This window comes from Triturus cristatus, chromosome 1_2, assembly GCF_964204655.1.
Source record: "Triturus cristatus chromosome 1_2, aTriCri1.1, whole genome shotgun sequence".
NCBI classification, from domain to species: domain Eukaryota; kingdom Metazoa; phylum Chordata; class Amphibia; order Caudata; family Salamandridae; genus Triturus; species Triturus cristatus.
Window position 1 is genome coordinate 359,815,538 of NC_140580.1, and position 21,284 is coordinate 359,836,821.

The 21,284-nt window shown below is 45.1% G+C and overlaps 1 protein-coding gene across 2 annotated transcripts in view; it reads left to right on the forward strand.

Annotated features, from left to right (window-relative positions):
• The window catches only part of CAMTA1 (calmodulin binding transcription activator 1), a 3,052,768-nt gene that overhangs the window by 2,723,685 nt on the left and 307,799 nt on the right, over nucleotides 1-21,284 (forward strand). The window lies entirely within an intron of this gene.

Consider the following 21,284-nt stretch of genomic DNA (forward strand, 5'->3'; position numbering starts at 1 on the left):
TATTGGTTCACCGCCCTCCTTTCCCGGAGGCATAGCATTTTCCTTGGTGATTGTGATGGATGCAATGAATAAAAGTCCTTCTAAAAAAGGTATCATGGACCTATACGAAGTCAATATTGAGTTCTTGCCACCTCTTCTTATAAATAGTATGAATTCCACCTGGCCCAGTCTTGGCATTCAGCATTATGTTTCAGTATTAAAAAATGGGGATTGCCAGGACCCCAGATGTTATCATCTAATCTCCTTGCTGGACTTAATGGTAAAAATAATTGTCAGAATCATTCTTGAGAGGTGAATGGTCTAGAACTCGGAATTTAACGTCATATCTGTGTCATGGTATGGGTTTAGGACAGGTCTGGGAACGTTGGAGCAAAGCCTTCATTTTCAACGTGCAGTTTTAAGTACTGTATGTTGGATTTTTATCGTTTTGGTCTTCTTTTGGAATATATAAAAATATTGGATATTTTTCTAAACTGTTGTGGTGTCCTTTTGAAGTGTTTTCACTGTATTACTGTTGGTTATGCGTGAATGCTTTAAACACTGCCTCTGAAACAAGCCTGACTGCTCAGGCCAAGCTACCAAGAAGTGAGATGGGGTTATTTTAGGAGTGTAACTCCCTTACCCTGACTAGGAAGAAGGGTCCCTACTTGGAAAAAGGTGCAAACCCTTGCCTACTAGAGACCCCCATTTCTAACACCAACTAACAAAAACAAGCCTGTATTTGTTTTTTTGCATTTTGCTTGAACCCCAAATGGTCTCAAAATACTCCTTGATGCCTTTGTAGACTTTATGGAGCAGCTGAATTTGGAAACCAATCTTTCCAAAACATTTATTATGGCCAATGGACCTAAAAACTTGTTGTTCATCAATTAAGGGTAAACCATTAGCGAGGATAAACCAGTTTCCCTATTTGGGAATAACTTTCGATCATTCTAGTACATGGGACCCGTGTCTTTGTACAAGCCGTAGTGTCACTTTCATTCCAGCCTCAAATATCGAAAGAAAGCTGATTAGTCTCCTTTTGTCTCAGAAGGGAATGCATCCCAATTTTGATCTTGGAGCAGCCATTTGGCAGTATAAAGATGTTAGCAGTCTTCAGGTGAAGGAAAATAGAGTATGCAGTCACATTTTGGGCATTCCAATGTGCAGTGCACACTATGCTGTACATTAGGAGTTGCGTTTGGTTTGTGTCAAGGATCATATAAAACTAGCGCCACTGTTACTTTGCTGTTCGATCTGGTGTACTGACGGTGCCTCAGGTAACATAGATCTAATTGAAGATTTTACATTTTGTGAGCTGGGAAATAAGGTCCCCTGGCTCCAATATATTAGGGTCACCACCGCTAACTTAGGCATAGGTTCATTTTTCCGTGAGTCGTTTGAGCTGAGGAAATAGGATAAGGCAGGCTCAAAGAATTTTGTGAATTGAATTAGTATTAAAAGGGAAAAGGTGAGGTTGATTAAATCTGGTGAAGAATATGCTGTGAGACAAACTTCGGGAGCTTTAGCCGGACACGGGGCCTCATTCATGAGAGAGGACACTTCTGACTAAGTTCAGATTGGGCTCCATTTAATGACAACTGTTCGCCCATGGGTCAATACTATAAGGTTAGGAATATGTAGTTGTCCATGTAACGAATCATCGGCACAGACTCTGTTACATTTTTTAAATTATTTTCTAAATTCTAGCAGTTGTTGTTACGCATATTTCTAATTCCAGTTCTTAGGAGACCAACATTTAAGGGATGCTGACCGCCTTAAATTGAGAGTTTAGTTTATGTAAAGCCTGCGATGTCAATGTTTTTATTATTCTTTTGTGTGATTGCATTCGTGTAAAATACAAACATTGAAATAAGCATGCATTTGGTGTGTATAGATTGATTTGTGAATCGTTGTTGAATTATTGTTCTTAAATGATTATATTTGTGAATGATCGAATAAAGACTGCTGATGGTGTATGCAGCTTGTGTGTGGTGGTGTTTTGCAGGTTTGCGTGCATGTATGTGTTTGCATGTCCATTCGAGCATGCAGCACTTGATCTGTGTCTGGCTAGACTTCCTGCTCGACGAGCAGGTCCTTTGCATGCTTGGCACAGAAATATGACCTCATTAAGAACTCTTACGGAACAAAGAGCGACGCTCTCACCTCTAGACAAGGATATCCAAAGCTATAAATCTTGCTTCTGGGTGTGCAGAGCTTTTTTAAGCTGTTGGGTTAATCCCTCCCTTCCCCCACCACCCCTTCGACATGTATTTCAACAGAAGAGCACCTGATTACCCCTGAATGACAGCAGGCCCGCTGCAACATATATATCTATATCTATATCTATATATATATATATATATAATTTATTTTTTTACACTATGCTAAAGTCTTAGAATCGCACTGAAAAATTGCTTTTTGTACGTGGTGTGCCCTGCTAAACATGGCTGTATAGAATACAATCGTATCTGACAGATTTAATCCGGCTCCTAATTACCCCGTATTTTATTTTTCTTAAGTATGTGCTCGTTATCAGGAGACCTTTATGGGGGAGGCGTGCAGCGCTCATTCGCACAAGCACATGACCTTCTCATACATCGATCCCGCTGTTCAGTATGTCCATGGGATTTTAATAGCAGTAAAGCAGCATTATTTGCAATGCATCTGATGCCAGCTCCTATTGAATGCGAAGATTTAATTCCTGCATGATTTTGAGTTTTTTTACCTGTTGCACTAATGTTTTCACTTGGTAATGCTAGGGGGGCATAAGACTTATTGCATGAAGTTCAATCCATCATGAAAGCCTGCGTCCGGAAAGAGTGCTGTTAGTGGCATGGATTCAGGTGTCCTCCGTCCTTTCTATTGTTTGTGCTTTTTTAAGTTTTTAGTCATACGTGTGAGTTCAAATTCCGTCTTCAGGCTACAGTATTGTACAGTAAACAGTACTTTAACAATGTGCCAGTAAGAATCATATTTCCTGTGACATGCATTAAATCTAAGAAGGATTCCCATACTGATTTAAAGTCCACCAGCCTGCTAGAAAGCACCAGCATGGCTCTATTAACATTACATGTGATTCATTTTTATTGAACATGTTTATTGCAAGTATATTGCCACCTCATGTATGCAGCATAAGTAGCCTATGTCTGCTCTGAAGAGGTAATAAAAGTGTAATCATCGCACCAGTTTGCCAAGCCCAAACCTGTTGGCTTTGCCAATGCCTTTTCTAAGCCCGGGTAGTGCAAAAGAGCGGGTGAAAGTTGCAGTACATGGGAAGGTGCTGTCCACAGTGTAGAACCTGTGAGTAGGGATTCACCAGAAGTCCACTGTGCAGTTTTGGAGGCCAAGGGAAGCTTGGAGAGAAAAGTGATCTAGCGACCAAATGTACACTGTGGGGCAGGGACACCAGAGTTGTAACAGTGAATTCCTCGCTTAAACAAGCTGCAAGAACCTCGTCAAAAATCTTTGGGCTTAAAAAGCGGAAAAAGACGAAAAATGTCAGTTTGGTATTTGTGGATGTTTCCGACTGAAATCTCCACCTGCTTTAGGCAGTGGTGTAGCTAGCACTGGCGTAACGAAAGTTGAGGGCCCCCCCTTCAAGGTACATGAAGGGGCGCCACTCAGTATTTAAGAAGGAGCTCTCAGGCCTGAGAATACTGCTGAGGGGGCCCCCTCCAGCTCGGGGCCACCCCCACACTGCTGGGGCTGCGGGGGCCTGTCTTTACGCCCCTGGTAGCTAGGTACTTTGCCGCCCGTAGCGGGCCCTGCCTCTGCCACCCCGCGGCCGAGCTGAAGTGTGGGAGGGGGTGCTGGCAATGTTTCCTGCGTTTGCTGCCCCCAAAGCAAACTCATGAAAGAGCAGGGGAAGCACTCGATGCCCAGGCGGACCCCCCCCCTCGCCCCCTTTCTACGCAGGGAAGGCAGTGCTTAATTTGAGCCAGTGGTTTCTAGTGCTGGGCACCGGAACTAAATTGTCAACACCGGCAGTTATGACAGTCTGCGCTATTTATCTATATTAGAAATTAACACAATAGCAGTTGTTCATTATTTCAATGAACATTAACAATGACTAATATCTGCTGCCCAAGCCATTATTATAGCTTTGGGGTCTGGAATAGTCTGAAAAGTCATACTTGTAGGGTGTGTTGATTAGTAGTTGTGTTGATTCTGTCACTGGTGGCAGGTATAGGGGCAATGAGTAGTGCAAGCTGCAGTGACCTCTTGATGAGGGCCCAGCACTTATTTATTTTTTTACAAATTAAGCACTGGGGAAAGGTCTACTAGTACGGAAATGTTTCCGCAGGAGGAAGGATAAGGTTCTGGGTGGGATAATAGAGGTTCATTGAGGGGCATGACTATTTGGGCATTAACAAACCTTTTGCATAGTCAACCCCATCCTGAAAACACGTAATTTCTCCTAAAAAAGGTAAAAGTAAGTGTTTTTCCTGAAGGTATAAATAGTGGTACACCTTATTTCTTAGAGGGTTGGTATTCCACCAACATAAATATTGTTTTCAAGTTACACTTCGGATTCTGGACAAACAAATGGAGAAAGTATAGTGTAAGAGGAATGCACATAGAAGTCCATGATTTCAACAGAACTGCAGAGTTTATCAGTACAACCCCTGGGTATTTTTATGGCTTCCATTAACATATGACAGACAAACAGATTGTCAAAGGAAGCCTACCTAGAAGAACACCTACGATGCAGAGGATTCTGACCTAAAAAAAAAGCTTCTTGGGGAATAGACTCACTTTCTCTTTTGTTTTTTAATTTTTTTTTTATTTCAATAGATTTTTTTTTTTTTTTTACAACATATGACATTTAACATATAACATATAACATGTACTCTGCATCGCTTGTTGTTACAGGGCAGCCCACATTGGCTGGGTTAGTTGTAGTACAGTTCCGGTAGGTTGGCTGTGACTCACTTTCTCTTTAACGTTAGATTAAATGCAACCCAGACAAAGCTAATAAAGTAGTGCAAGGCCTGCCCCTGATATTTTATCAAATAAAGCTCCAAGACGTAAATCATGATATTACAAAGGTATTGGAATAGTCCAGGAATAGTCAGGATCCTGTTAGTCAGCTAAAAGTATCAAACACTAATATAGGAATCATTTGCAACCAGGATTTTTAATGTAATCCTAAAACTCAGAGATTTACACAAAACCCTGTATGTGCCAAAATTGGGTAATCTTGATACCGTGCGCTACCAGTATAAAAGGAGACTAGATGTGTTTTTGACCAGATATTGAGTGTGCATTTGTGGACTGCGTACATGTTTTTAGGACATAGGGGTATCCAGAGTCATCTTTAACAAAAAATCATTCCCAGAGTTGCATTTAATAAATCGCAGGTAGATAGAAAGTACCCGGTGGTGTAACGAAACTTGACGGACACCTTTGCAAAGTACATGGAGGCAGCGCCAGCTCCTCCGTTAAGGCGGAGGAGCGTCGCCCCACTGCTCTCTGAGCAGTGCAAAAAGGAAAAATAAAAATGATAATAACACAATGTTCTTATAATTTTATTCTTCAGTAGGATCAGTGTAGGGTGGGGCAGGGTTAGGCTGTCTGACGGGGCAGGGAGAAGGAGTGGGGGCCACCATAAGTGCGCATGTTGGTTTGGTCGGCCTTCTTAGGACGTCCAAACTGACATGCTCATTTTGCATTTCTCCACCAAGTTGTGTTGCACAGCCGGGTGGAGAACAGTCCCAGGCTCCCAGACACTGTCTGAGTGGCAAAGCAGGTCGATCAGACCAATCACGATAGTGCTGTCATGCTGGTAGTACTATTAGGATAGGAGCGTTGTGATTGGCTATGGGGAGTCAGGGAGCCTGTGTGTTGCCGGGAATCAGGAACAGAAGAGGACGGAGGAGAAGGGGCAGCCAGAAGTTAAGTTATATTATTTATTTTTGCTCTGTCCCCTCGTCTCCCCAGCCCCACCACTTCTGTTCCTTAGCAGCTGCCATTGCATGGAGGGGCCCCCCACATTAGGGACCCAGTCAGAAACTCTCAGACCAGGGCCCGCCACCCATGCACGGTGCTGGAGGGGGCCTCCTGGAGCTCAGACCCCTGCCTGCCCCCGCACTGCGGGGGCTGCAGGGCTAATGCTACACCACTGAAAGTCCATACACTGATCTGAAGAAATGCCAGGTGCAGCAGAATGGAAATCACACACCTTTCCACCCCCAATAATATCACAGATTGACCTTTAGCCTGGCAGCAGTTTACAGTTTCCTGGTGAAAGTTACAGGAGTGGCAAGGAGGGAAAAAATAGAAAGTGAAGATGGATGTTAGAGCTTTGATTACTTTATCATCCGGCTGTTACCTTCAGGCCACTTGAGACTAGGGGTAGCAAGGGCAGTGCAAGGGGTACAGATGGCAAGCCAGTTGTAATGGCTTCTACCTGAAATTGACTTTCATGTTGCAAAAAGGTTGCTCCTATAAAGTCACCAAAACCTCAACGTTTTGTTAGCGTGCAGAGAGGACACAGGTTGTCTAAAGGACAATACAGTTTAATGGAGCATGAAAATAAAATAATGGGCACCAACAAGCACACATTAACACACAAGACATTTTTATCAGCCGTACATGTAATATTATAAAGGTTCAACAGGTGTAAGAGAAATCTAACCCAGAAAGAGAAAAAAGTAATTGGTTTACAGGCCCAGGACAGCAATACACACATCCAAGGGTATTCAAAGTAGCTTCCTAACATCTTTCAGTTTATAAGATGTTTCCTTCTAAGCACCTTTGTAAAGGAGACACACAGGCACGCCCTCTCTCTCTCTGTCTCTCCCTCTCTCTCTCCCTCTCTCTCCCCTTCGGTTGGCTTGAAGTTCTGACTTTATCCCAATGATTTCATTTTGGGACCTAGAGTCCTGGAGAAGTCAAGCGAGTCCGACCAACAGAACCCATCTCTTAGAGTGCCATGACCTGATAATGTTGGAAACTAGAGATTTTCGAAGACCTGAGGGGAAAGAAATCCAAGTAAGGATCATTCTCTTCTAATCATGGATTCGCCAAAACCTGGAAGATGGACTTTGACAGGTTATGAAACGGAGCACCTAACATGACCTGCAAAGAACTGTCCTGCTTAGACATTTGGATTTATCAACTGGAAAAGTAAAAGTTGGGGAAGAATGTCTAGCATGAGACAGGGGAGATAAGAAAAAATTCCTTAACCTTCTAAACAATCTCCTTTGGATAGAACTTCTCACCACACAAACACCCTCCTCCTTGTCCAGGTTAATCCTATCTGGCACGAGGGGTCGCGACAGGTGCCAAGTTCAGAAGGTCATCATGGGTTGAGAAAGGGCCGTCATGACTTTTATATAAACAGCCTGTTCAGAGCATATACTGAATGTGTAAACCAACCAGAGTAGTTTGACATCATTTAAGCCTGGATACCTATGTAGTTAGTAACAGCTATTACACTTTACGGTACTGATTGACAAAGGTAAAGTTACACTTCTGTATAAGTTTACGTTTGTTTTGGATTTCGCACAACTGCATTTTTATAGTAATTTTATGAGTGCGGAGACTGTGCAGTCAGGGTATTGAACTCCGTCCATAAAGAGATAGGCATGTCATATCTTTTTATGTGCTGAGTTCTCTTTCCCGACTGCAGAGTCTCCACACGCGTAAACGTACTATTAAAATTCAGTCTTGCGAATTCCAAAACAAACGTAAACTGACACAAAAGTGCTGGTTAACCTTTGTGAATCAGTCCCTATCGATGGATTTCTACATGCAACAAAATTGCCAATAGAAAACCATAATAAATTGTTAACTGGTTGTACATGGGCGCATGAATTCCCCCACCCCCCAAAAAAAAATCACAACAAGGCTTGCATCCTCCCAGAGTGACAGCAGTTATGACCTTGCCAGAGAGAAGTTATTTTGCTCGGGAAAAAATTAGATTCACAACATTAGATAGAAAAGAAACTTAAAACAAGATTTGCACCACTCATAGGTACTTATGAGGAATGCGCTTCCTACAAACCTTGAAGTGTGACAGCCTATGAAATCTCAGTTCGTATTAGAAAAAACACACCAAATGTTCTTCATAGGAGTCGCAAGCAGACGTGCTAGTGATCTGATCTATTTTAGTTTTTGAAAAAAAATCCGTAAATGTATGTTTTTTACGCGGTATGGTTTGCATTTCGTTAGACGAGGGCATGTCCTGTAAATTGGCCATCCATCTCGATGAGAGATACTTAGCATGCAGAAACATTTTGTCCCCCTCTTGTGCCGCCGACATTTCAAACAAAGGCACATGTGGAATTTTAATTCTAGAATGTACTTTTGCTGTGCAGTGGGCTGTCAGGTCCCCTAACAGATTCCCGCGCCCTAGTTTATGTTGGTGGTCATTCAAATGCACTTCATGCTTCCGATGACGATGTTTCCAGACACCATAGCTCATCAGCTGAGCCAGAGCAACTACTCAACCCAGGTGTGCCCTTGAACACAGGGCTGTGCTCTACAGTCTTTTCAGGGAACAAGGCTGTTCATGGGCAGACATTATAGCCACATGATTTCTTTTTACTAGAATAAATCAAAACTAAGAGTCTATCTTGAGGCTCTGTGACACCACATTCAACACCAGAGGCCATATTACATACGTGCAGAGGGGTCGCGACAGGTGTTGCACCTGTGGAATTAGAGACGCTTACGCACCCTTTTCAGTAATGCAGATCAGATCGTGCATGCTTGCGATCTGCCCATGTGCAATGTTAAGTGTATGTTTTTTCATTTGCATGAGGGGCGGCTTCATGGCAATGATTTTGCTCTTGCGCTGTTTTACCAACTAGGGCACAGGGGCATGCAGGATGTCGGGAGGAGCATTTACTGTGCGCCTCCAAGTGAGTGGTGCACTGTAAATTCTTCAGAGGTCCTCTTAAGTGTGATCATGGTGGTTCCAGGGACATAACATAGCATGTGTATTTGTAAATTGCACGTTCTCCCAAGGGTATCTTGGCGCTGAATAACAGATGTTTATTGTTACCCAACTCAATGGTACTGGTCCATCTCCCGCAGAGAATCCCCTGCAACCATGTGCAGTTACACACTGCTCCCACCTGCTTGGGTATCTCTGCTTCCCTCTGAAAAATAGGCAAGGTCGACTAGTAGAGAGAGGCAGAGCTGCAGTTTCAAGCCATTGCTCCTTTGCTCAGGAGTTTGCACCCTTTTCTGTAATCCAGCATGCCAGTCTGTGTTGGGTGTATCCGACATAGGTGCCCCAGGCACGGCCCAGAACTGGATAGCAGCAATTCTCACCAGATATTCTTTCAAAAAACTCTTGATGCTGTGAATATGATGTCTATTGGCTGTTTTTTGGCAACATGCAGACTTTGTGCTGGTTGGTGTTAAGCTCATAAATGTAATATGTACCTAAACACACTATTAAAGAATGACTTCCGTTCACTTGTAACACAGCTTGTGTGGCACGACGCTTAGCTGTCACCCAGGGACTAATTAAATAAAGAAATGTCGTTGCAAACTGATGGCACTTGAGCCCATGTTCCATACCAGCTGGTAATTCAGACGAGGGTATAAAGAGGAGTTTGCATCAGAATCTGGCCTACAGCTGAGGCAGTATTACCAGACTTTTCCTCCGTACATAGTTTGCTCAATAAAATCTTGAACTTGTGTGTGTGTGCTGGTATATTTGTAGAGAGCAGGCATATCCTTACAGCAACAGAGCGCTGAATAAGGGCCATGTGTCCTGGGAAGATTGAACCATTGGAGGAAAGGGTGGTCTTTCAGGTGAAGGGTCGTGCTCTTTGAAGAGGTGTATCTTCAGCTTTTCTCTGAGTTGCAGGAGAGTTGGTGCTGATCTGCTGTTGATAGGGATGCTGTTCCAGACCCCGAGAGCATGACTAGAAAAGGACAGCCCACTAGTTTGTTTCTTCTTGCAATGGTTTGTCTTCAGTCCGTTGATATCCAAGGGCCTGGTCTGGCATTGTCCCCCAGACATGGTGAGTTTGTTTGCCAATAAAGCTGGGGTCTTATTGATGAGGTGTTTATAAGGGATGCATCTGGTTTTGAAGATGATCTGAGTTGGAAGTGGGAGCAAGTGAAGGTCTCTTACTTTGGAGTCATGTGGCCAAATTTCTTCAATACCTTGATAAATGTGTTGCTGCCTGTAGAATACCTTTCCCTACTGCTAGGGTGGTATTATCAAGGCTGCTGAGCAGGGCATTGCCCTAGTCCAGATGGGAGATACCTTAGGTTTGTATGGTTGTTCTGACGTTGTCTTCTGGGAGAAACTGTTTTACTTTCATAAAAATAGTGTATTGGAACCAAGCAGTCTTAGAATTCCTGGTGCTATGCATCTTGAAGAAGAGGTCTGCGTCCAGAGAGTGTGCATGGTTTGTCAACTGTGGAGTGGGAGTGAAGCTTGTTTTAGAAAAACTGAAAAGAGATTCAGAACCAGGCAATTGTCACTGAGCTGATGTCATGACTCTAGGTATCCCCGGTCATTAGACAACTGCACTGGTTACCAGCTGCCGTCAAACTTCATATACAGTCTTGCCTCTCACACATGGCAGCCTATGTGTAACTTTTAGCCAGTCATTGCAGGTGGGACCCGCCTTCAATCATATCTTGATAGATTTTGATCCAAAGCAAGAGAGAGTGAGACAAACACAAAATAGGGATAGACGTAGGAAAAGAAAGAATGAAAAACACTGTCAAAGGGAGAAATCAGGAATGAACAACAACCTGCCAGAGTCAAATAAAAATCCTTGGATGGTTTGGTGGTGTACTAAAGAGGTATCAAGTTGACTCAAGACTGTCTAGCCTTAGTATTAACCTCCCCGACCTTTGATAGTGACAGCTGCAAGCTTTTGAGCAAAACTTAGAGCACCAGCACTTTTTCTTTTACAAATTCAGCACTGACCCTGCATTCTTAAAGCAAACTCTAGGTTCCATGTATCCTTGTGTCTCAGGGTAAGACAAGGGCCTTCAAACATTTTTATCTCAAACCTTCTTTGAGTAAAAAAAAATGTTGTCACACTAACCAATTCAAGTTACTTGCTAAAATGTTTAATGGTGAAGGTTGACAACTAACAGCTCAACATGCTAGAAGTTAATATGTATTTGATTGTCCTAGAGCCAAATGTAGCAGAACTAGCATGATATTCAGCGGTGCAGGTAGCCCACCACGACCTACGACCAGTACATGCTGTGGAAAAGGCAGCAGCTGCACAAAGGATTGACCTCAGTCACGCTGACTATCACAGCACAAGCAGGAGCGTGTAGTAGTGCAAGCTTCCCTAACATTTGAACAGGAAGGTTATAGAGAGCAGTAGCACAAGCATTCCCTCAATCACAGAACAGGTAAATCCGAGGTAGCAGCATTGCAAGCTTCCCACTGCCCACAACCAACCAGGCCCAACATGAACAGATGCAATTCAAACTTACCTTACCACAGAACAGGTTTGGTAAGGCCGAAGGAAACCAGGCATAAAGGCTTGGCTTGCAAGTGCCCCCTCCCCCAACAGAGCTTGCAGGCAAATGCCGCTGGTTCAAGGGCCTATGACATTTCCTTACGGTCGCTGAGAGTGTGAAGCAGAGAGAGGGAAGTAGCAGTGGTCTTCTATCACTGAAAGATGACTCCAACAATGTATGTAGGTGGGTAGCTGAGGTCTACTGTGGACAGGAGATAGCTGCTGTGGCCTCTACCATCCCCAGAACACCTCTGTCATCTCCCAGAGTCCCACTCTAGGCAGTGGCATAATGCAAAACGAAGCCCCCCTGCAGAATGTGATGAGGTGCCCTTGAGTCTCCCATGTGTACCAGATTGTAGGAAGGTAGGATCCTTCTGCATGGTTACCCCCACTTTTTGCATGGTGCTAAGCTGTTATTGACTAGTCTGACTGGGATCCTGCTAATCAGGACCCCGGTCTATCTGTTTTCTCCCTAAGTTGTTATGTCCAGTACTTAGGTACATCCCGGATTGGATACTGGGGTACCCTTATAAGTCCCTTGTATCTGGTACTAAGGTACCCAGGGCATATGTATCCCAGAGGTCGCCCATGAGCTGAAGCATGCATTTTGTCACCCATGGTAGACCATTCAAAATATGAACTACAGGCCTGCTGTTGCAGCCTGTGTAAGCTGGTGCTAGCACCACTTACTAAATATATAGGTTTCCTATATCTTGGGTCACTGCACTTAAAACCTATAAGTCACCCCTATAGCAGGCCTTTGTAATTCTGAAGGCAGGGTGCTTGGTTCTAAGTAAGAGGGTGCCCCAGCATGAGCAGGACACCCCTACAGCGTCCATTTTCCTGGGTTGTCAGTGATGCAGCCATATACCATATAGAGGGGCACCGCACAATCACCCAATGACAATTTCGAAGCTGGCTGCAATGAATCCTATCATGTTTGGTATTAAAAATGTTGGAATCATACCCCCACACCGTAAAGGATGTGGGAGATATGATTCCAAGCACTGGAATAGCCCTCTGTTAGGCTCTCCATGTCCCTGGTACCAGTCTTCCAGACCCGGACAGCACACAATGGTTGCTGCCGACCAGAGACACGATTCTGCCCTCCTGCTGCTGAGCCAAGCTCAAGCAGGGAAAGGCAGAACAATAGGCATCCTGTCACAGGAAGGTGTGACCACCTCCTAGACAGGATTTAGTGTATTGGGGCAGGGTGGGTGCGCTTGCCAGCGACACTCAGTCTGCATGAGGGGCACATTTGGTGTCCCTATGCATAGTCCACTTCAAACCAGTCCTGGCAGCTGTTGGCTCACGCTCTGGTGCGAAACTGGACAAACAACATGGGAGTAACCTCCCCACTGTCTAGACCCTACCCTGGGAGAGTCCCCAAAATCATCCCAACCCTTTCCTAAGGGTACTTAAGGGCTTACCTGGGTGTAGGTCCCTAGATTCGCCATGGAATAAGATTCAGATCAGACACCACCTCTTCTTCTACTGTCTGGGCAATCTGGACTTCGTTTGGGCTTGACTTCGTCTCCCTGCCAGTCTGCTGCATCGTCTGTGCCTTTGCACCATACAGGAGCCTTCCAAGGCCTGTGGATATCAAAGAAACCTGAAGGAATCTCCCTTGGAGTGAAGGAGTCACTCCCCTGCATTCGCAGGCACCGCAGCTAAGTCGACTGGTCTGCTGATCCTGAGCTCCTCCGGACTCTGAAAGGTTCTGCAACACAGGTGGGGATTTTTCACAGCTCCCAAGGCCTGCCCTGCCCTTTCACCAAGTTTGAGGCCAATATCCCTCGTGGGGGATGCAATAACTAATACCCTATGCACCATGACAACCTGCAGTTGCAAAGGCTGGTTGACTTCCTTCTAAGAAGATCTTTGGGCTCCTAGTAGCCCCATCCTCGAGCATCTCCTCTGACCAGAATCTTTGGCCACACCGCAACGTGTGCATCATCACCTGCATCGTTTGGTGAGCTGCTTGAGGTCCTCTCACGACTCCAGTGCCTCTGGCAAATGGGTCAATTTGAGGGTCACCTTTGCTTCTCTTGGACTCTCCTGATTGTTCGGGGGCTGCCATGACTGCCCTGCTTGTGGTGAGTACCCTGGACCTTGCCGGTCTCGACGTTGCTCCTTCTTCAGCACCTACATTGGTTGCATTTGCCAAGGCTTATTGGTGCTCCCGCTGGACACCGACCCCTCAGCACTCAACATCCTTCATGGGCCAGCTCGTGCATGGCTCCTGGTCTTCCTCAGCATCGACTGGTCCTCACAGCTGCAGAGTCAAGGTCCTCGTCAACTCCCCTGCAACTCCCGACATCGGTGGCCATTCTTCTTCCAGATCTCCTGGTCACTCCTGAGTGACATAGACTCTGTTCCCTCTGCTTTGGATTCCAATGTACACTTTCCTGAAGTCCTCCATTGGGTTTGACGTCGGTGTCCGACACCAATCACACCTATGAACCCGGCTTCCCCAGGGTAGGTAACATGGGTACTAGGGTATCCATGGGTGGGGTGGCTCTCCAACCTTCTGTCTTCCACGGGGTTTCTTCAGTGTCCACAGGGAAGGGTCCTTAACCAACCCCGACTTACATGTAGACTTGTACGGAGCACGTGGTCATGTTCTACGTCCTTTTGACATTGTCTTGACCCGAGTCGTGGTTCTTATACCACTTTCTTAGTATATGGTTTGGTCTCCCCACTGGGGTCTACTGTATAGTACGTGCTATTTACTGTGTTTCTTTGCAAAATGTTGTGTGCATTGTGCATAACTCTGGGTAGAAGAAATTTGAACGTTATAGAGAGTATTATATAACAAATACAAATTTTTATAAATACCTTGTGTGGTTATTTTTTACTTAATCTATACTATAAGATTACATTCGGGTAAAACAAGCTGCTCTCCACAACCACCACTTAGAGAGCTTTCTAAGGTTGTCTAAGAACTCTTAAATCACCATAAGGGTTGTCTTGACTGGTGCAGGGTGTCCACTTACATAAGTGTACATCATATACCAGGCCAGCTTCTCACACAGATGTTCAAATGACTTGTTTTGAATGGAGGACCACGAAGTGTTGGGGGGCACCCTGTACCATGAGAGCTCCAGAGGCCTATGTTACACACAGTGCTGGCTCCTCCACCAAGGCGGAGGAGCATCGCCCCACTGCTCACAGAGCCGTGTAAATGAAAAAAAAAAAAGATAATAACTGAACTTATTATCATTTTATTTTTAGTATTGTCAGGATGGTGCGAGGCTTGGCTCCCCTGACGTTGGGGAGGAGTTTTGGTTCTAGTGCAGTCTGTAAAGTGTGCATGAATGTTTGTGCAGCCCACTCGGGTTGGCCAAACAGTCATGCGCACTAAGCATGTTCTCTATGCAGTCTGCATTACTGCCTGCATGGAGAACATGCCCAGGCCCCATTCCCTTGCTGAGCACCTGAACCACAGTGCTCAGACCAATCACAACGCTGCATTTCAGCATTGTGATTGGCTGTGGGGAGCCTGGGTGTTTCCCGGAAGAGACTCACTCGACATGGGAGAGACAGGGAGAGACCCGGCGAGATCAGGTGAGTGATTTTCTTATTTTTTATTCAAAACTGTCCTTGGTGCTGAACAGGAGCTGCAGAAACTGTCAAAACAGTACTTGATAAAACAATACTTGCAGGTTGAGTTCAGTGGAGCCCCATGGAGGAAAAGCTTGGAGGGGCCCCTGGACCAGGAACCAGCAGGTAGAACAGCTCAACCTAGCTTGGGTGTCTCGGGTGCAGAGGTGTGTCCAGCTATCTGTGGTGAGAAACAGGACTGCGGGAGCTGGCTGCGCCAGGCGTGCCAACGAAGCCATATTTGGGATGCAAAAACTCAACAACTGCACCACAGAAGTGGAGGGAGGGTGATGCAAAATGTTCCCTCTGCGTGGGGCGTTGAGTGAAGCAGTTAGTAGTCAGACAGACCACCAACAACCCTTGACCCCACCAAATGTCACAACTGGGTCAATCTTCTTCCAGAGGACCTGGAAACGCTGTAGAGGGCTGAGAATCACTGAGGTTCAGGACAACGCTTCGCAGAAGGCACCTGGCAAGTTACTTTTGAGCTGGTCCATGACTGAGCCTGGTGGTCAGTACTTCTTTGGACCATGGAAGTGCAGTTTGTAACTGAAAACTGCAGTGGACTAGTACCTCTAGTCCTAGGGAGTCCTGGTGAAGTCTTTGGGTCATAGAGGGGTTCACCTTTCTTTTGGAACTGGTCTCTGATCCGGGATGAGTTATAGTCCAGCGGGTGCAGAGGGCGGCCACAGGTGCAGTACTTTTTGCCTCTTCTTAGTCAAGCCCTTCCTTGTGCTGACACAGTCACTTCTCTGTCCTCTTCTTCTTCACAGCACATCTGGAGTTCTGGTGTCAGGGGATGCTACTTAAATCCTATTTTTAGTGGGTGTTTAGGAGTGTGAGGGCTAGTACTCAATAGGCTTCTAGTCCTGTGGCTAATCCGCCCCTGAGGTGACCACATCCAAGGGGTGTATGTTACCAAATTACCCAGAACCCGCTATTCTTGGGACTTTTTAAGATGGCACAGTCCGTCCTCGGCTGTACAGACCCACTAGCCCTCCCTAGAGGTGTGGCAAGCCTGGGGGGGTGGTGGTTTACGCCTCCTGAATACCGAATTTCCTGTCGGCTTGCAAACACAAGTGCCTGGGGCAGGGGAGGCCTTTGTCCCCACTTGGAGACAGGTCTCTTCCATATCAGAGGCTGAGAAGCCTTTGAGGCTCACCTACCTGATGGGCCTTTCACCAGCCATCCTGGGAGGGAGGATATGTGACCTCCTTCCTGCCCAGTCCTTTTGTCTCGTATTCTCTGGGAGTGATAGCACTTCCATCTTAGTGGCAAACGTCTCGGAAAGCCCTCCGAAACACAAGGGAACTCAGTATCTTGGTGATCACCCTCTAAGGGTGCCATCTGGGGACATGCCAGCTCACCCTCGATGTGAGAATCATTTCAGGGCTGAAAAAGCAAGCTGTTTGATACCAAACATGACTAAATTTGGATCTACTATCGTGGAGCTGGCTATCTCGGTTTGTCCGTAGCAAGTCTACGTTAACCCGTGGGCCGCCGTTTACTAAAAGTAAACTTGAGGGTTACTGTAGAGATATATGCCTGAACATATATGCCTTCACCATTGAAATAATGCACCCTGCCTGTACATTAGCAGCTTCCCTGCTTGAGTCTGACTCTGCACACATCATGTGTGACTAGGTCCCCTCACATATAAAGTCAACCCTTAGGTAGGCCTCTTAAAGCCGAGGCCTACCTAAGGGTTGACTTTATATGTGAGGGGACCTAGTCACACATGATGTGTGCAGAGTCAGACTCAAGCAGGGAAGCTGCTAATGTAGGCTGCGGTAGCAGCCCTGCGACTTTAGTTTTACTCACGTCACTCAGGGTGGCACAAATAGTGACGCAACCCTTGTGACCCCTTTAGCACCCTTGCCCTGGGTACCACTGCTACCATATACTAGAAATGCACAGAAGGGGTTAAAGTGTCTTGCTAATTGGGTGTACCAATGTGCATTACCTTTTGAGGGAAAGAGAACTGGCAGTAGGGCCTGGTTAGCAGGTCCCAGTGCATTTTCAGTTCTAAAACCACAGCAGATATAGCAAAAAGTGGGGGGTGACCAGCCAAAATGGGTCCTTTCCTACAAATTGTGTTTCCCTGATTGAGACCTTGCATGGGCTTATGGACCTCTCTACCAATTAGATCCTATCATAACAGGAACGCTATTGCAGATTTGCTGGAAGCAGAAGGAAGACTTCTTCAGACCTAAGATGGTTACTTCTTCCACTAAGGAACACCTGAATATTCAGCAGAGGCTGCTAAGTTTGTAGGCTTTATGATATGCTATATGATATGATATGATACAATATGATATGATAAAAACATGTAATATAGCACACAAATCACTCTCGGAGGAGTATCTCGATGCTGCATTGCTGAGAGGGGGGTGAGATTTCTAAAATAACCAAGTCTTCAGCTCCTTCTTGAAGGAGGTAAAGTCTGAGCAAGAGCGTAGACTAAGGGAGAGTTTGTTCCAATGATAGGGGGCAGTGTTGGAGAACGATCTGCCCATCCGTTTTGAGGTCCATATGAGAGGGATAACCGAAGTGACTTATCCAAGGGCCTAAGACATCTGGTGGGCAGTGAAGGTTTTAGTCAAGTAGACAGGAATGCTGGGCGGGATTTGTGGAGTGCTTTATGTGTCAGACAACAGAGTTTAAAGATGGCGCATTATGCTAATAGAGATAGCCCTACTGCATTCCATAAATGCATTGCATTTTGCTATTGCTAAAAAATGGAAGTGATTGAGGCTACCGTAAAAACTCTGGATGCTAAAGTTGGCAGTCTGTTTGGAAGAATGTGGGGGCTGAGACCAGAACACGGGGCAGAGTTGCATTTCTTCCAAATGCTGGAGACCTGAACATCAGTGAGCAGAAGCAGTGGTAGAAAACCTGCAGGTCTTTTCTGGTAATGCGACTACGAAGATCATTGGAAGGGGCGCAAAGACTGCAAGGTTGAAGGAACCTCTGAGAGGATCCCTTCTTTATCTTCAGGGATCATATATCACATTCAGGCAGACTCTCTGCAAGCTGAGGTTCTAAGATGATGGCAAACTTACCAGGCCTGGAAGGTGAACCTGTGCATCATTTAAAGTGTAATGCCTGAATAATATTGATGTGCGAATGGGTGGGCCTGTTATAGCTGTGTTGCCATCTTCTGAATGGAGAGACATACTGTTGAAAGCACTGAATAACTGGTAAGTCATCCATCTTAGCAGGAGACGTCGCCTTCTTCCCCCAGATCTCATCCGATATACATTGGTCAGAAATTGGTCGCTTCTTGAAATTAAAAAACACAGGTGATGGCAAATGAACTAGAGGCCTCAATGGGCAACAATGAGAGTGGAGATTGAGGAGAAGCATTAATTCTCTGAAGTGGAATCAGCACAGGCTTTCCTGGGTCAATTACCTGAGAACTCTGCTTGTTATACTGTATCTGTGGGGAATGTTACAAACTCCCCCATAGAACAAAGGAAGTAGCAATACTATTCACATGGGAGTTTCTTCCACAGGAAGGGCAGCAAGAGTGGGTGTCAGATGATGAGACAGGTTGTCTCTCAGGTCTTTACCTCTATGATTTTCCTTTCCCCTCATTAGAGAGCTACTTGAATCCGATGTGGCTTGTTTCACAGTGAAGTATTAGGCGATAGTTTATATAATAACCTTGGGCTATGAGTTGTCTTGGAAAGTGTCCTTAGGGCACTGGGAAGCGTTTGTTGTAATATTGGTGTTCTGTGTGTACTGCCCTTTTTGTTGTCTGGCTTGACAGAGCAGCTGTGACCAGACAATTATGTGAGCACCACTAGAGTGGGAGCTATGGCTCCACCAATATTATGGGAGCCAGGAGTACATGTTTTGATTGTACATCAGTTATGTACTTCCGCAAAAAAAACCTCCACGGGCTGTGATCATTTTGTTCATTTATCCTGCCGGCTGAGCTTTAACTTTCAGGGGCACACACATGATTTATAATGCTGTAAAAGTGTCTTAGATAACTAGATCATTTACAGTTGTTGTTTCTCTCTGGCAGCAGCACAGATGAAAGGAGGGCAGTCATTAACCTACATGGACTTTTAGGTCTGGCTTGACAATGCAACTTTCGCCTGACCTTTTAATGTACACCAATATCTACTGTTCATTGCTTCCACACAAATACATAAGATATTTACATGTTTCATGTGTGTTCATAAAGAGATTTCAACCATAAAATTCTAAACTTCTTCCCAGACCTATGATGCACTTTGCACAATCAGAAAACAAGATGGACAAATAGGGATGAATAACGAACAGAAGTGCAGAAGTCCAGTCCTTCATACTGTAAGCATGTTCAATGCATTTTATCAAAATGCATTACATGAACCAAAATGGATATAACCCCAGAATCATGGGGCATCCTGTAAACCTGAAAAGTTCTGCTTTATTACACCTACAGGAATATGCACTACTGCTGTAATACACAGAATGGACTTGTCTATGGGCCTCTGGAATTTTGGGGCCAAGATGCACCAAATTATGCTGTTGGGTTGACAAATTATACAAGAAGAGGAGGCAAATTAATCAGCAAAAATCCACGCTTTTCTGTGCACCGAGATACCCTGGAGGGGGGGATTCATGCGTGTTATCAAATAAATTAATTCCTAATATTACCTCATAATTTTTAGGTCTCAGCCTATGAGACAATGCAGCTGTCTGCTTTGCTAAAGACATCTTGGGTACATTCAGAAAGTTGATCTAGGACGCATTCCACCATTTGCTTACCATAGGCTTTGTGGTTTGTAAAACACATTTTCTGGCTATCTATTTGCTGGCTTTATTGCTTTAGGCTGTCCAGCTCGAGTGCATCTCTCCTGTTGCCCATACCTTGTTTACTGTATTCTTCCACAAACCTCGCTTTCTATAAACAGGCCTTTAAACCTTGTTCTTATCTTGTCAGATTTGCTGTGCATTCAAAGAGAGGTCAAATGTCAGGCTGTGTCTTCCAGGGAGCTTTGTGTTTATTTTTCTTTCTCTGACTTCAAAGTGAGAGGATTTATGTGACAATCATGCTGGCTAGTGGGTACCTGCTTGAGGCAGGCTGAACAGATGTTATTTTTTTTCTTACACATAAAATTTTTTTAAAGTCTATAAATGAACTGGGCTGACGATCAAGTCAATACATTGGGTGATGACATTTCCGCACATTATGTTTTTTGCACTGTTTGCTTTTAACAGTAAAACTGGATGCGAGTGCAAATGCAATGGTCATTTCAACTGAAGATGTGTTGTCAGTATTGGCAGTATGCTACCATACCATGCATACTCCACATTACCCCACTCCACTCTACTCTCCCCCACTCCACGCCACTGCACTCTACACTGCATTACTACACTCCACACTACGTCACTGCACTCTTCTCTGCACCACTCCATGCCTCTCTACTTTAGACTACTCCACTCTACGTCAATGCACTCTACCCCACACTACTTTAGTATGCACAACTGCACTCTTCACCACTGCACTCTACACCACACTGTGCAACCGCACTCTAATCCACTCTCACCACTCCACTCTATGCAACCCCACTCTGCAACACTGCAATCTATGCCACTGAACTCTACGCCAATGCACTCTACACCACTTTACTCAAAAACAATGCACTCTACGGCAATCTACTCTGCATCAACTCACTCTACACCACTGCACTCTATGTCACTCTATTCTACTCTGTGTCACTGTACTCCACTCCACTCTAGTCTACTCTGCACCATTGTACTCTATGGCACTGCTCTCTATGCCACTCTACTTTGCACCACTGCACTCTGCCACTCTACTCTGCAGCACTGCACTCTATGCCAATGCACTCTACACCACTATATACCACTGAACTCTACAACAGTATACTCTGCAACACTGCACTCTCTGCCACTCTACTTTATGCCACTTTACGACACTGAACTCTGCATAATCTACTCTGCCACTGCAGTCTATGCCACTCTATTGCACTCTGCGCCACTCCACTCCACACCACGCCACTGCACTCAACGCCAATGCACTCTACACCACTTTACTCAAAACCAATACACTCTATGCCAATCTTCTCTGCCCCACTGCTCTCTACACCACTATACTCTACTGTATGCCACACTACTCCTCTCTACTCCACACCATTGTTCTCTGTTTCTTTACTCTGCTCCTCTATACCTCACTGCACTCCACACCAATGCACACTACGCTACTCTACTCCACTGCAGTCTGCAACA